Source organism: Ambystoma mexicanum, chromosome 7q (assembly GCF_040938575.1).
Source record: "Ambystoma mexicanum isolate Mex_15411 chromosome 7q, UKY_AmexF1_1, whole genome shotgun sequence".
Lineage (NCBI taxonomy): Eukaryota > Metazoa > Chordata > Amphibia > Caudata > Ambystomatidae > Ambystoma > Ambystoma mexicanum.
In genome coordinates, this window is record NC_090941.1 from 719631446 (window position 1) to 719645699 (window position 14254).

Here is a 14254-nt window from a genome sequence, read left to right on the forward strand (position 1 = left end):
CGGATCTCGCCTGACAGACATGGGAAATGAGGCTGCTGGCGAGTAAAAACTACTGCCAGTGGTCGCTCCGGGAATGCGACGTGGATAAGGACAGCATGGTGATTATAGGAGGAGCAGTGATCCAAGAAGTGCTCGGAACGAGGCACAGCTGAAGCCGGCTGCGAGGTGAACAAAGGAGCAGCCCCGGTGGGAAACAGAGTGCACATTGGGAGGCGAACCGGGGATCCTGCAGCTGATCGCTGAGCCCGGGAGAAGACTCATATGCAGCTGATTCCGTTACTGTTTGGGGCGCAGATGTTGTGTGCGAGCACTGGCGGCGCACAGAGCGAGGTGTAGCTTTGGGTTGCCTGCAGGCCTGTGATAAACTGTAATAAGGTCTGTGGAATACACAGTGCGTGTACAAGTGGGTAATAAGCTGCGAACCTCAGGGATACTTTGTTGCCGGCACACAGAGGCAGCTATAGCAGCGCGCGTTGTGAACGAACAGCAGTCGAGCCCTGGATAAAAGGGACAATGGGCCATTCATATATTGGATGTTAATGAAAGCCTGCAGTGCGGACGACACAGACCGTGTCACAGGCAGTGTGCATGGGTGTCCAAGGTGTGATCCTAGCACTCTGCAAGGGACTGTGAGCTGGGCCTGTGTATGTTGTAATGAAACACTGAAAGCAACCATACTTTTAGCAAGATTGAAGGGACCCGGCTTCCTGTGCCAATATACAGCTGCATATTAACATTGTGGCCACCAGAAAATATAAGGTATTTACTAGCCTTCTATAACGTGCCTGGTTAAGGGAAGTATTGACCTTTTTATAGGTCTGTTAGGGAGTAACGAACTTACGCAGCAAAGTGCAATGGTGAACACACTGCAACCTTAGCCACAGAGTATTCCAGATCTGACTACAACACTGAGCCTGGGGATCTAAGACTCGTTAGGCGCAGCTTTCGGGAGACGGCAGAAGTGTCAGAATGATTGCCGGCCAAGCTACATTGAAAACAAGCATACACATACGCGGCCAGTCCAGGGAGGCTCCTGGCGTGGATAACGGCACTAATGCGGCAGAGTTGAACGGATGCGACATCGCGCCGTCCCAGAGAGACTTAAGGTCAGCACTGTTTGAGCGAGCGCGCTGTGGATAACAAACAAGTTTTAAGACCTGGACTAAGTGCCAGACAACACTGTGCACAGACTGGAATCGCAAGCGACGTGGGAGGCGCATATTGCCAGTGAGTGCTGCAAATACGAGACTTTTTGTGTGCGTGAAGGACATCTATGGTACGCGCAGGGATGCCGTCCAAGATCGGCAAAGTCAAAGGGAAGCAACCCACGCTAGATATTTTTGCTAAGACAACAGTCGCATGACGCTTCAGCAAATACTGAGGGGACCCTACGCCAGGTAGCCACCCCATTGCGAGATGACCAACAGATCTTGGCAGCCATAGCAGACCTGAAATTCTTGTGGGAGGCAAAGCTTAATGTGGCCATAGTGGAATTGAAGACCTCACTCGAAGGCAAAATAGACGCGGTCAGTATAGACGGCAACCTCTTGTGACAGGACGTACGTACACTGGCAGAGTGCACGAATGGGCTGGAGAGTCAAGTGAAAACCAATACCGACACCTGCAAGGGCAACGCTACAGGGGTGCACATATTGCAGCAACAGGTACGCAACCTGGAAAGCAGAGCGGAGGAGGCAGAGGGAAGGGCGCAACGCAATAACATACGGGTGGTGGGACTGCCAGAGTGCGAAGAGGGTATGGTCCCATCGAATTATGTAGAAAACATTCTGTTACAGGAGATAGGTGCTGGAGCGCTTACGCAAGGGTTCACAGTGGAAAGGGCGCATAGGGCCCAAGCAAGGAAGCCCCAGTCAGGAGCCCCTCCCAGGGCGATCGCCAAGATCCTGAACTACAAAGATGGGGAGAAAATCATGGAACACTTCCGCAAGGATGGAACGATAACTAGAGCGTCTGCCACGATCACGGCGTACCCGGACTATACCATGGGGGTTCAGAGAAGACTACAGTATGTGGCGATCAAGAGGCGGCTGCGAGAATTTGGCTTTTATTACATATTGCTAAACCCCGTGATACAGAAAATCCTTCACAAAAATAAGGCGTTTTTCTTTGAGACGTCCGAAGAGGCGGCGAGCTGGCTAGACACGTTGGGCTGCCCAGATGGTGCGGAGAGTCAAACTCGGAGAGAGCAGGATAAGTGACCCAGTATTGTGTATATTGTACCATAAACTGACAAGAGAAACCGGATCCTAGGGGGCTTAGAGTGAATGTATATTGATGTAGACATTAAACACAGTTCGCCCTTAGGATTAGGGTATCTGGACACATGCATATCGATTTGCAATATGTACAGGATGAGGCTTTTATGCAATTTAGTTAAATGCAGGCGACATGGGGAATGCGTTCTTACCCACCTAGTAAGTTGTTTATTAGGGGTACCGATAGTAGGGTATCCTCCTGCAGAGTCCCGGCACCGACAGCCGCGAGGGCTAGATGCAGGATGGCCTGAGATCCAGGGATGGAGCTGGGCAGTTGGGAATGGGCAGGAGGGAAGGGTGTTGGGGGAGGGGGGTTATTGGGGTACGAGCCTACGTACACAAGCCACAAAGGAAGAATAGGAGTGAGGGCGGAGGCAGGAGTGGGAAATGAATAGAAAGGGGAAGTTGTGGATATTGACCTGGAATGTGAGGTGATTGAATTTGTATATCAAGCTTAATAAAGTGATGATGTACTAGAAAAGGTTGAAAGTGGATACTGCAATGCTGCAGGAAACTCACTTGAATAAGGAGAAGTTGGGGTAGTAATGAGGAAATCGAAAGGAACAACGTTGGGAGCAACATACTGAGCATATGCTAGAGGAGTCATCGCATGGATAGCACCACACGTCCCGTTTAAGCTTTTGCAATCTACCATAGATAATATAGGCATGGTACTGATTAAAGGATTAGTGGAAAACAAAAGTCAACATTATAAATGTCTGTGCCCCAAATCATGATACCAAGTCCTTCTCTAAGAACCTGTACGTTAAGATTGGCCCATACATGTACAAGGCAGTCATATGGGGTGGAAACTTTAATTGTATCTTGGATCCGAGACTAGATGGGTCGGACGAAAAGGTTAAGTCTGCTGGGCGGCTAGAGCCTTGCTTACTCTGCTGAAAGAATTTAGATTAGAGGATATGTGGAGAATACACCACCAAGGGATAGACAGTATTTGCATTATTCTTCCCCACAAAACCTATGTACCAGATTAGATTACATGTTTATTGGACCACAGTTACTGGGAGCAGTGACACAAGCAGAATATAAGGCTATAGTTCTCTGACCATGTGCCACTGATAATAACATGGCAGATCTCACCCCTAGGGTGAAAATCTCGACTTGGAAAGTTAGAGCAGAGGCATTAAAGGATAATGCGTTCTGGGAAGATCTGAGGAAAGACGGTGGAGAATTTTGAGTTCAACACTGAGTTTGAAGTCGGCTTGGACACTGTAGGAGGCGTTTAAGGTGGTAGCTAGGGGAGCAGCTATATCGAAATCAAATGGGATACAGGGTAGCATTTTACGGGAACTGAGTGATGCGGAGAGTGAGCTAGAAATTAGAATGCAGGGGTGTGGGAAATCCCCTGATGAAACAGCTATCATAATCCAATTACAACAAACCTGTATGGGGGATTGGGAGAGACTATGCAATCTAAATTTCGAGAAGTATGTGGTAAGGCAACATGCTGAGGGGGATAAGCCTGGCAGGCTGCTAGCATGGTTGTATAAAAGCGAGGACCCTAGACAGGCCATCGGAGCAGTCAAAGGAGCAAACCGGCAATTACGAGACACTCAGGAAGGGGTAAATGAATGTTTTTATCAATACTATAAGGCACTATATGCAAGTGGTGCGGAAGAGGAGGAAATGGACATATTAGAGGCATTAACGGAGTTGACCCTGCCTAAATTGGATTAGACAGAAAAGGAGCGCTTGGAAGCGCCTGTGAGGCTGGTTGAACTAGATTATGTTACTGAGACACTACCCACTAATAAAGCTCTGGGGGCAGATGGCCTACCAAGCGAGTTCTATAAAGCATATAAGACTGAGTTACTCCCTCCACTGCTAGCCATGCTAAAAGAAGCATTTAATGCCAACACGCTTCCCACATCCCAGCGGGAAGCGATGATCATCCCGCTGCTCAAGCCCAACAAACTGGAGACGGATTGTGGGTCCTATAGACCACTTTCGATGCTCAACCAGGACAGTAAAAATAATCACAGCGATAATGGCGAACAGGTTGAAGCCTATGATACACAAGCTGATCCACTCCGATCAGTTTGGCTATGTCCCGGGGAGGTGTATATCGGACAACCTTAGGAGGCTTCACCATGTTATAGACCAGACTGAGGGGAGCTCCAAGGAAATAACGATAATGTCATTGGATGCAGTAAAAGCTTTTTATTCGGTTAAGTGGCCCTGGTTGCTTGCAGTGTTAAGGGAGTATGGAGTGGGGCCCGGATACCTGAAGTGTTCCAGCTGTTATAGAGCAATCCATTGGCCCAGAGTTAAAACAGGGGCGACTATATCTGAGCAATGGCGATTGAGCAGAGGAACCAGACGAGGTTGCCCGTGGTCCCCGATGATTTTCATCCTAGCATTGGAGCCCCTGGCGGCGTATCGAAGCGAGCAATATGGTGAGGTTGGGATCAGCACCAGAGGATGGAGACACTTCATCTCGATGTATGTGGATGATATGTTATATATAAAATACCCAGAGGAGAATCTACAGTACATTCTAGAGGTATTGGAGCTGTACGCAAAGCTGTTGGGCATAATGGTTAACCCTAGAAAATCTAGCATATTCCCCCTATGGAGGTATGCAGGGATGCCGGTAGACAGACTTCCAGTGCTACAGATAAGATGGGAAACAGAAATGTTCAGGTATCTGGGAATAGACATATACCACAAGGTTGAGGTGGAGCATGAGGAAAACACAGTGAGGGTGGTGGCAAAAATTAAGAATAGTATGACGTTCTGGGCCAAGTTACCATTGACCATGATGGGGGAGAGCAGCACTGTTGAAAATGGTTGTGCTGCCCAGGCTGTTGCATTATTTTGCCAACATTCCATTTATAATATCCAGACGTTTCTTTGTCTACATGCAAAGTATATGCAGGGGATTTATTTGGTATAATTCCATGAACAGAATTGCGTTATGGAAACTACAAAACCCGTACGAACAAGGAGGTATAAGATTGCCCAACTTTGAAGTGTATTATCTGACTAGTCGACTCCAATATGTGGCAAGATGGCTAGTGGATGACTCTGCGCCTGAGTCCAGGTTGCTTAGAGCAGACTGTGCCCCTTACTTCCTGAATGAATGGATGTGGTTGTCGAAGCAGCAACAGATGGGGAAGACGAGATTGCTAGATGCGGGTAGACTAGTATGGCAGAGGGCTTGCCGGATGTTGGGAAATCTGTCGCTGTGCTCTCTGCAAATGGCGTTAGTGGCCCTCGATGGGATTGATGGACAGATGAGGGATACTTGGGGGATTGGGGGGACATTGGGAAACGAAGGGTATTGCAACCCTAGGAGACATGACAAGATGGGAGCGTGATAGTTTGACGCGCTGGTGAAGGATGCAGGATTGCACCAAGGTCAATACATCACATATACCAGGTTAATAAAGATGTTTAAGGGCAAATGGCCAGCAATAATAACAACCTGATGGAGTTATAGAAACATTCTGTGATGTCGGAGGGGGGGCCATGAAGTCTCTCGGATATAAGAGCTGATGATGTCACAGGTGGGGAAGGAGGTGGCTAAGGCAAGACGTGATTGGGAGGACGAGGGGGGAAAGTTGATGGGTGACAGGCTGTGGTGCAGAGCACAGTGGTATCATAAAAAGGCATCTAGAAATGTACGGCTACAACTAATTCAACTGTTTATTACCCATAGAGCGTATATGACCCCGGGAAGATGGCAAAGTTTAAAAACGCAGGGACACAGACGTGCCTGAAATGTGGACAAAAAAAGCTGGAATGGTGCATATGTTTTGGGTATGCCTCGAGATTAGAAGATTCTGGGGGGAGGTGGCACACCTCTTGGCGGAGAAAGAGATCATCTTTGACATAGTCCCTATGGGCGGAGATTGTAGGGGGGGGGCTCCCTAGGCCACGTCACCTTAAACATGTGAGCAAGCTTAAAGACCTAGCATATATATACTTGCCAAGCGAAGGATTGCCATGAGTTGTAAGGTGAAAGGGAGGCCGAAAGTAGAGACTTGGTAGCAGGATCTCCAGAATTGGACGAATTGCCGAAACAACGGTATGGCAGGAGGTCACTAACAGGGTTGGGGAGAATGAGGCAAACATGCTGATGGCTTGGAGGCACCTGGTGGCATCTTTGTATGGGGGTAACTCGGGAGGCTCGGATGATGGAAACTCTTCAAGAGATGACGATGCAGAGATGCCCATAAAAGAGGCTAAAGTCAATTTAAGTGTCGGGTAGGCTTGGGGAGGTTGGGTGGGGGGGGGGGTGGGGTAAAGGGGTAGGGAGAAAAACTAAATGTGGTTTTGAGCATATGGATACAATGTACCGTTATACTCTGTATGTGGCTTATAATGAACCCAATACAAATTGTTCAAAAAGGAAAAAACTGGAATATCAAGCTAAGATGCTAGTCGTGGGTGGAATATACCGGAGGACCAAAATCCCCTCTTCCACGGCCACCCTCCAGACTTACCAAAAAGCTATTGCTTGACCTAAAATATTTTGGACTGAGGTAATTACTAAATTTCTCTGCAGAACATTTTCTAAATTAGTTAAAAGGGTGCTTTTCCATTTAAGAGACAGAGGTTTATCTGAACTATTGGTTGACTTTTCTTTTCATATGTTGAAATAAGGTCTGCAAACTTTCTGAGTGTGATCCCGCTTTAAGATTTTTCAATGGTTAATCTGCAGTTAGCCACTTGAGCTTTCCCCTTGCACACTCGTGTGGTTTAGAGAGGTGTATACCATTTGAGTAAGTTAAAGCATACTACTTTGCTCCGATTGAGTGCACAGCGGAGTTACAAATTCAAGTGGCTAGAGATGGTTGGTTCGGGTAGGGAGTTATGGAAAAATGCCTCAATGGTGTTTGCAAATGCAGCACCAGTCAAGTAATGTTTGGTCATGCTGTGTAGGGGAGGCAGGTCACGTGTATGTTGTGGCAGTTGGTTTGATGTTGGAAGTAGAAAACACTGGATATGCTGGCAGTGATCATTAAAGATGTGGTGTACCTCTGAAGTGCTAAGTGTCTGTTCTTCCCGAATTCCCATAAGAAATAATTATAGGCCAGCTCTGCGTTTGAACCATTTTTCTTATTGAGTTGCCTACTTTTGCACAGTGTACGGCATCCAATTTTACTCCAAATGTTGCTTCTGGTGGCATGACTTGGTATGCTCACTTCATCCGTTGCATATGGGGGAATATAAATGTGGTTCTCCATGTCACAGGCAAGGGGCAAAAACTGTTGCCTGGGTGGTGATCAGTGTCCAAACTGTAAACACTAGACTTCAGAAGAAGTACCTTCTACAGCTGCCTGCACCTCTGCTACATCATCCTGAATGTTATCCAATGGTGTGGTCTAGCTCATTATTTTGTAATTCCTTCCAAAACATTTTCTGGTAACTAATCAGCCATGGCTACCTTAAGTGATGCAGTTAAGAAGAATTACAGATGGTTATGGTTCATGTTCAGCTTACACAGAGGGCGAGACACTGTACTGTCCTCCAGTTAAGCGGCATACCAGTCTATTTTACACCTTAATTATAGGATTGTGTTAACAGTCCAAGAACAGGGCATAACATATTAGCTGCTACTTGCCATGTCCATCCCCCATCTCCCCCCCCCTCTACTGCCGATGTTTCTAAAATTGTGTTTTTCCTCTCTTAAAGCTGCCCCAGTTAATTGGAACTATTTTACATGACTAATGCTTACAAAAATAATGGCACCCTGAAATCTTACGTGGAGTGTGTTTCAGTGGCTGAGACACAAATGGGGGACCGACAGCACGACTATTATTGTAAGCCGATGCCTCACTTCCAAGGGGTGGGGTCTTTGAGTTCCCAACACCGGGCTATCCAAAGAATGGAACTTTGTTTCTACGGTTATGATATGGCATTTATAACGCGCCTGTACACAAGTGTTTCAAGGTGTGACGCAGCAAGGGAGGGGGAACAGAAGGAAGACAGTGATCCTTCTAGGATCGGTGAAGAGGTGGAAGGGTGAAGAGAAGTGCGGAATGGGAGGGGAGTGGGGACAGTGCTGTACATGGGGTGGGAGGGGTTCTAGAATAAATAAAAACAGAAGTAGGGCCAGCTGGTGGCAAGTGCAGGGATAAGTGCAGACAACGGGTTTCAAGTGCTGGTGGAAGACTACAGGGATACAGTAAACGGTCCCCAAGTGCAGGGGTTGCCAGGGAGGCAGTGCTGGTGTGTAACTGGCGGGGGAGGGGACCTGGGCCTGAGATCAGAGGGTGGTCAGGTAACAAGTTTCAGTCAGGAATTCAGCATAGGAGAGAAAGCGGAAGCAAAGAGGAAGGTTTTGAGGTGCTTCTGGAAATGGTTCTAAAGTTTCAGGGAGGCTGTTCCAGAGGGTGGCCCCAGCCAAAGAAAGATCTAACACCAACTTGTTGCTTGGAGAAGCGACTGACCCTGGGGGAGTTGGAGGATGAGCGAAGAGCTTGAGAAGGAGGATATTTAGGAAGAGAGTTGAAGGTATGGAGGGCTCAGGCCCCAGAGGCCTTGTGGACAAACCAGAGGGTTTTGAACTCCATCCTCGCAGCCACTGGGAGCCAGTGCAGAGTTTTCAGTCCTGGAGAGATGAGATCCCTGGGCTTGAGGCCAAGGACAAGTCTTGCAGGCCTGTTCTGGATGAGTTGCATAGGGCGGAGAGTGGTTGCAGGCAGATTTAGAAAGTGGCTGTTGCAATAGTCCAGCCTAGAGAAAACCAGAGCTCTGGAGACAGTGAGCTTCTGGGGGAAGGAGATGATGAATACCTGAGGTGCAGCAGATTGTGTGACTTCTTAGAGACGTCTGTGATATGAGGAGAGGAGTGTGTGGAGTCGAAGATGACCCCGGGGTTTTTAGCCTCGCAGGTGGGAGCAGGAAGAGGGCCAAGAGAGGCCGGCTAGAGAGTGACAGAAAAGGAGGGAGCGGGTGTGCTGATGAGGAGAATCTCGGTCTTACTGGCATTAACGCAGAGATCATTGGTGGCACACCACTCCTGAATAGCAGACAGATAGTTAGAGATGAGGTGGAGAAGAGGTGGCCGAAGGTAGCCTGAAAATGAGTAGTCCTCCGCATAGCACTGAAAGTTGGGACAGAGAGCGGCAATGCAGTGGGCAAGAAGTGTCAGGTATTGGTTGAACAGCCAGGGAAAGAGGTTAGACCCCTGGGGGACACCACCTAAGTTGGTCCTGGGAGTGTCGATAAGAAAGGAAAGAAGTCTGCCACGCCAGGGCCTGACCGGTGATACCCAGGTTGTCTTGGAGATGGTTGAGCAGGATGGCATGGTTGACCGTGTCAAAGGCAGAAGAGCGATCAAGTAAGACGTGGGGTGTTGGAATCAAGGTTTGAGATCAGGTCTTCACGGATGTTCAGGAGAACAGTTTCTGTGCTTCCGGCAGCTCTGAAGCCAAACGGATGGTCATGAAGACAACAAACAGATTCAGTCTGAAGATTAAGCTGGGAGATGGCCAGCTTTTTCAGGAGTTTGTCAGGAAGAGAGTGATGGAGATAGCTGGGCATGACGGGTCGGCAGAAGGTTTCTTAATGAAAGGACGCACAATGGAGTGCTTCAGGGAGGGATGGAAAGACTCCAGTGGCGAAGGAGAGGTTGTAGAAATAATCCCGGGCAGGAGCCAGGGAGTCAATGTGGTCCGTGATGGTTTTTGAGGAACAGGGATGAACCTGTTTTGATGACTTTCATAGATCATAGAAGTTGTCTTAACTGTCTTTATTTCCATCCAGTACTTTTACTCAAATGCTCTGTTTCAGACCTGAGTTACTGGTCACAAGAAGATTTTTTTTCTTCTCTGGTCTACTTTATGCAGTGCCATGTGTGCTGTAAGTGCTTGGTTTTGTACAGACCGGACATTCAGACGAGCTGTTGTCATCCACTTGGTATGCATTTGCCAAGTTGGTGCAATTATTCAAGCCCTCTACATGTTTCAACTTTGACCATTCCCTGACCTCTTGCAGCAAAGTTAGACAAATCAGTTGAATTCTGCAGCAAATTATATCCATAAACGCACGTTATGCAGTGCAAGGCAGAACCACAAGGACACGCTCCACAGCATCAGACGCACTCCATAGCACTACAATCATACCCAAACAACCCAATGCACATACTGCATACTTGTAACTACACACAGGTGTGCTTGTATTAAAAGACGCTGGTGAGGGCAGCTAAATTGCTGAGCCTCTTGCACAACAGTCCTCCGTGGACTGCAATCTATAGTGCGAACTGAGGTTCTAACTGTCCCAACTCGACCATTCCAAGACCATCCAACACCAATTAATTCTACAAAACCTGGCTAGTACCTCACAGGAATTTTCTGGCCAGTGATAAGTGCACAATATTGTGTTAAAAGTGGGGGGTGCTGTACAAATTCCACATAACAACATCAATCAAGTATCTTTGGAGACCTTAAGTAATAAGGTTGTCATAAAGGATTGTGCGGTCCACATATCAATTGCTGGAATGCCAGTTATAACTCCAGGACCTTCCCGTTAGCTTTGGCTTAAAGCGTTCTATAAATTTAATAAATGAATTACTTTAAAGAGGGTCCCAGGGATAGATCACCCTGTAAGGTGCTAGCTATCCCATCTGATTCAGGTAGTCTTTCTTCCAATATTTATCACCCCTATTTTGTTTTCCCAATTGTTACCTACGTGATTGTACATGAAGTTATAAAAAGGGAGTTTGTTTTGAATCGGTTTAATTCACAGACCTTAACTTGCTAGGTAGGCATTTCTTAAAGCCCCTGGTCTTTTCTTGGTAAATTAATAGGATGTCCCCCGAGTTATCCAAAACACAATCATAACAGCAGAGCAATTTAGCTTCACTATTAATAGCGAAGTCGACTTGTACCAAGGTGCAATTGGGTCCAAACACATACAAAACACAGTACACTACACATAATATTCTGTAAAGATATTTCTGAGGCTTGTGGATCTGCTAAGCATCCTATACTATGCATGGACCAACGTCTAGTGGTTGTCGCAGAGTATTGCAGGACTTGTTTTTGAAATTCGAAAAGGGACGTCGACTGGTTATGTTTGTAGTACTATCCTTTGTGTGACGTATACCCATGGTCCTTAACGTGTCAAGGTCCCTCAGATTTTTCTTGTCCGCCATCCTAGTCTGTCGCTATTTGAGGAGTTCCTTGGCTAACATGATTTATTACCAAAGGTTTTAAACCTATATTAGGTGTTTGTGCTTATTCATCGTTTGGGTGACCTTCCTTCAGCGGCTTTTGACAAGCCTCTCCAGATTCAAAGCTTTGATGGGAGATACCTGCCTCTTAAACGGTTTGCTTCACTTTCACCAGAGGCCGGCTTTTGCAGTAGGGAGAGTGGGGTTGTCATATACTTTGGTATAGTCTCTTTTCTTTTCTCCCCTTTACATTTCTTGTGCTGCCTTTTACACCAATTATAGAAAATACACTATTTAAATGTTGTACTTCCTGCAATTGTAAATAACCTTGGAAAGACACGCACCTTGAGTGCAATCATAGTCTCCCCAGAGATCACGCTGAGAAACACTAAACTGTGTAAACTATATTTCTGATGTTTGTTAATCTGCTTAGAATCACATGCTGTGCATAGGTCCGACATCCAGTGGTCACTGCGGAGTATTGCATTTTGTTTTTCGTAGTCGAAAAGGGAACGTCGACAAGGCGTGTCTGTAACACTATCCCTATAGTGACGTGTGTTGTACCCACAATCCCTCACGCGTCGAGGTCCCTCAGATTGTTTTTTTCCGCCCAGCTAATGGTCGCCTTTACGCGGAGCTCCTCGAGAGACATTGCAGATTTCATCTCCTCGACCTTTGGTCGTTTCCTATATTAATATAGAACATATCGATTCCCCCCCCCCCCGACGCTGTCGTGAAGCTGTCTCCGCCGAGCAAGATCTTCGACGGAGGGGAGGAGCGGAGGAGATCCTTCGGCGTTGCCGAACACGTGGCCTGGCCTCGCAGGCCAAATACAGTAGGGAGAGTGGGGGTCGTGGGACATCTCTAATTCTTTTCTGAGAATGCCTTTCCTTTTCCCCTTCCTTTCCCTTGGGGTGGTTATCACGTTTTATTGCCTCGGCTATGGAGAGGACACCCTTTAGGTTTTGCCCGCTTTGCAAGGGCAAGTTTACTTGGAAGGACAAGCATTCACGGTGTAACTGCTGCTTGCCCCTCGATCACAAGGAGGAAGGTTGCACGGCTTGTCGGCTTCTTAAGCCGAAGACTCTAAAAGACCGTAGGGTCAAAAGGTGGGCGGCCTATGCTATGTCGAAGGCCGACGCTCCACCCACCGTCGCTACCTCCGACAGTGACGAGGAACGTGATACCACGACCTCCGCTAGGGAAGTCGTAAACCCCCCTAGAGAGCGCACACGCGCTTCGTCGTCTGTCCCCGGCCCCGACGGGCTCGGCTCACGCCCTGCTTATGGGGATGAACACCCCGGCGACACTGACGCACACAAGACCACACATAAGCACACAACCCATGGCTCTTCTTTGCCGAAGGCAAAGAGAGCATCAGCGCCCAAGGAGACGCAGGTTTCACCGGCGGCCTCCTCGGACCGTTCGGGTTCGAAGCCCCTCTCACAGCCGCGACCAGCGACTGGGCTTTCGTCAAATAAGGGTGCCGCCCCCAAATCATCGGCCGGAGCGCATCAGCAGAAAGCGCATACCGCCGCAGAGCGTTCGACACCCATAACGTCAAAACCACAGATCTCCGCTGACAAACGAGTCGCTGAGAGCTTGGCGAGGATCGTGGTAGCCGATGCCCACAAGCGTACACCGAAAGACACGTCGAGCGTTACGCAAAGGTCGAAAGACACGCCGAAAACACAGGGACAATCTCCTTCAGTCGAAGGGATTTCCAGCACACCTGAAGGCTTTTCGGAGGGCGACGGGACACTTTCCTCGACGTTATGGGAGAGGTCGAGCCGTTTTCAGCTACAAGACACCAATTTTCCCCCGCTAGACCGCTCAGGGGTACCCCATGAAACCATGGATAGGCTCCATCTCTGCATGGAAAGAATGGAGAGGTTTATGAATGCCCAAAACCCTCCCACTCCAAAGAGAATAAGAGAAAGGCCTCAGAAGGACCCCAGGGCCAAAATTCCAAGATTAGGCAATCCCCTCCAGGACACAGCCTCAGACTTCCAGAGTGTGTATGACCTCACTGGGGAAGAACATTATTTTGAGGAAGAGGATGAGTTTATGGACGAGGAAGACGGACGGAACCAGGAGGAAGGTCTGGAAGACAGCCCAGACTTGGTAGGAGAAGGCTTCGGAGAAAATCCAGAAGAAGGACCTTCTCACCCCTGGCAATCGCCATCAATATATTCCGACACTGATGCCCTGAACCTAAATCCTCCTGACATCTCACCTGTTAGAAACACGTCTCCCATTGACGATCAACCCACATTTAATGCCCTGTTGCGTAGAGCAGCAGCACACTTCGAACTGGACACTGGGGAGCTCTCCCCTGAATTAGACTTTGTAGAAAGGGTAATTAAGGAGAAACCCCCGGTCAGTCAGACAATTCCCCTCCTCGCTTCTGTGAGGAGAAGAATCATCCCTTCGCTGTCCACACCCGCACTAATCAGAGGGGTCAATCCTAGAATTGAAAAACTTTTCACTCCTTCACCCTCAGACCCGCTGTACATCAGGCGACATTCCATTCCGGATTCCCTGGTGGTAACCAACACAAGAAAGAGGGCAGGGGTACCACTTTCCACCAGTGAGGCACCACCTGACAAGGAGGGCAAGCGGTTATATGCCCTTGCAAAAAGAATTACATCCTCGGCCGCCTTTTCGGCAAGAATTGCCAACAACAATTCTTTGCTCGCTAGCTATGCGGACGCGCAGTGGGCCAAACTGCGCAAGGACGCCGAAGAAGCGCCGGAACCATTACGTACACGCCTGCTTTCAACTATTGGCGAAGGAACCCAGGTCAACCAGAGTATTGTAAAGAGCTCTCTGG

At 48.1% G+C, this 14254-nt stretch overlaps 1 protein-coding gene across 3 annotated transcripts in view; it reads left to right on the forward strand.

The window, feature by feature from the left end:
- Positions 1-14254, forward strand: part of PSPC1 (paraspeckle component 1) — a 998435-nt gene that overhangs the window by 528005 nt on the left and 456176 nt on the right. The window lies entirely within an intron of this gene.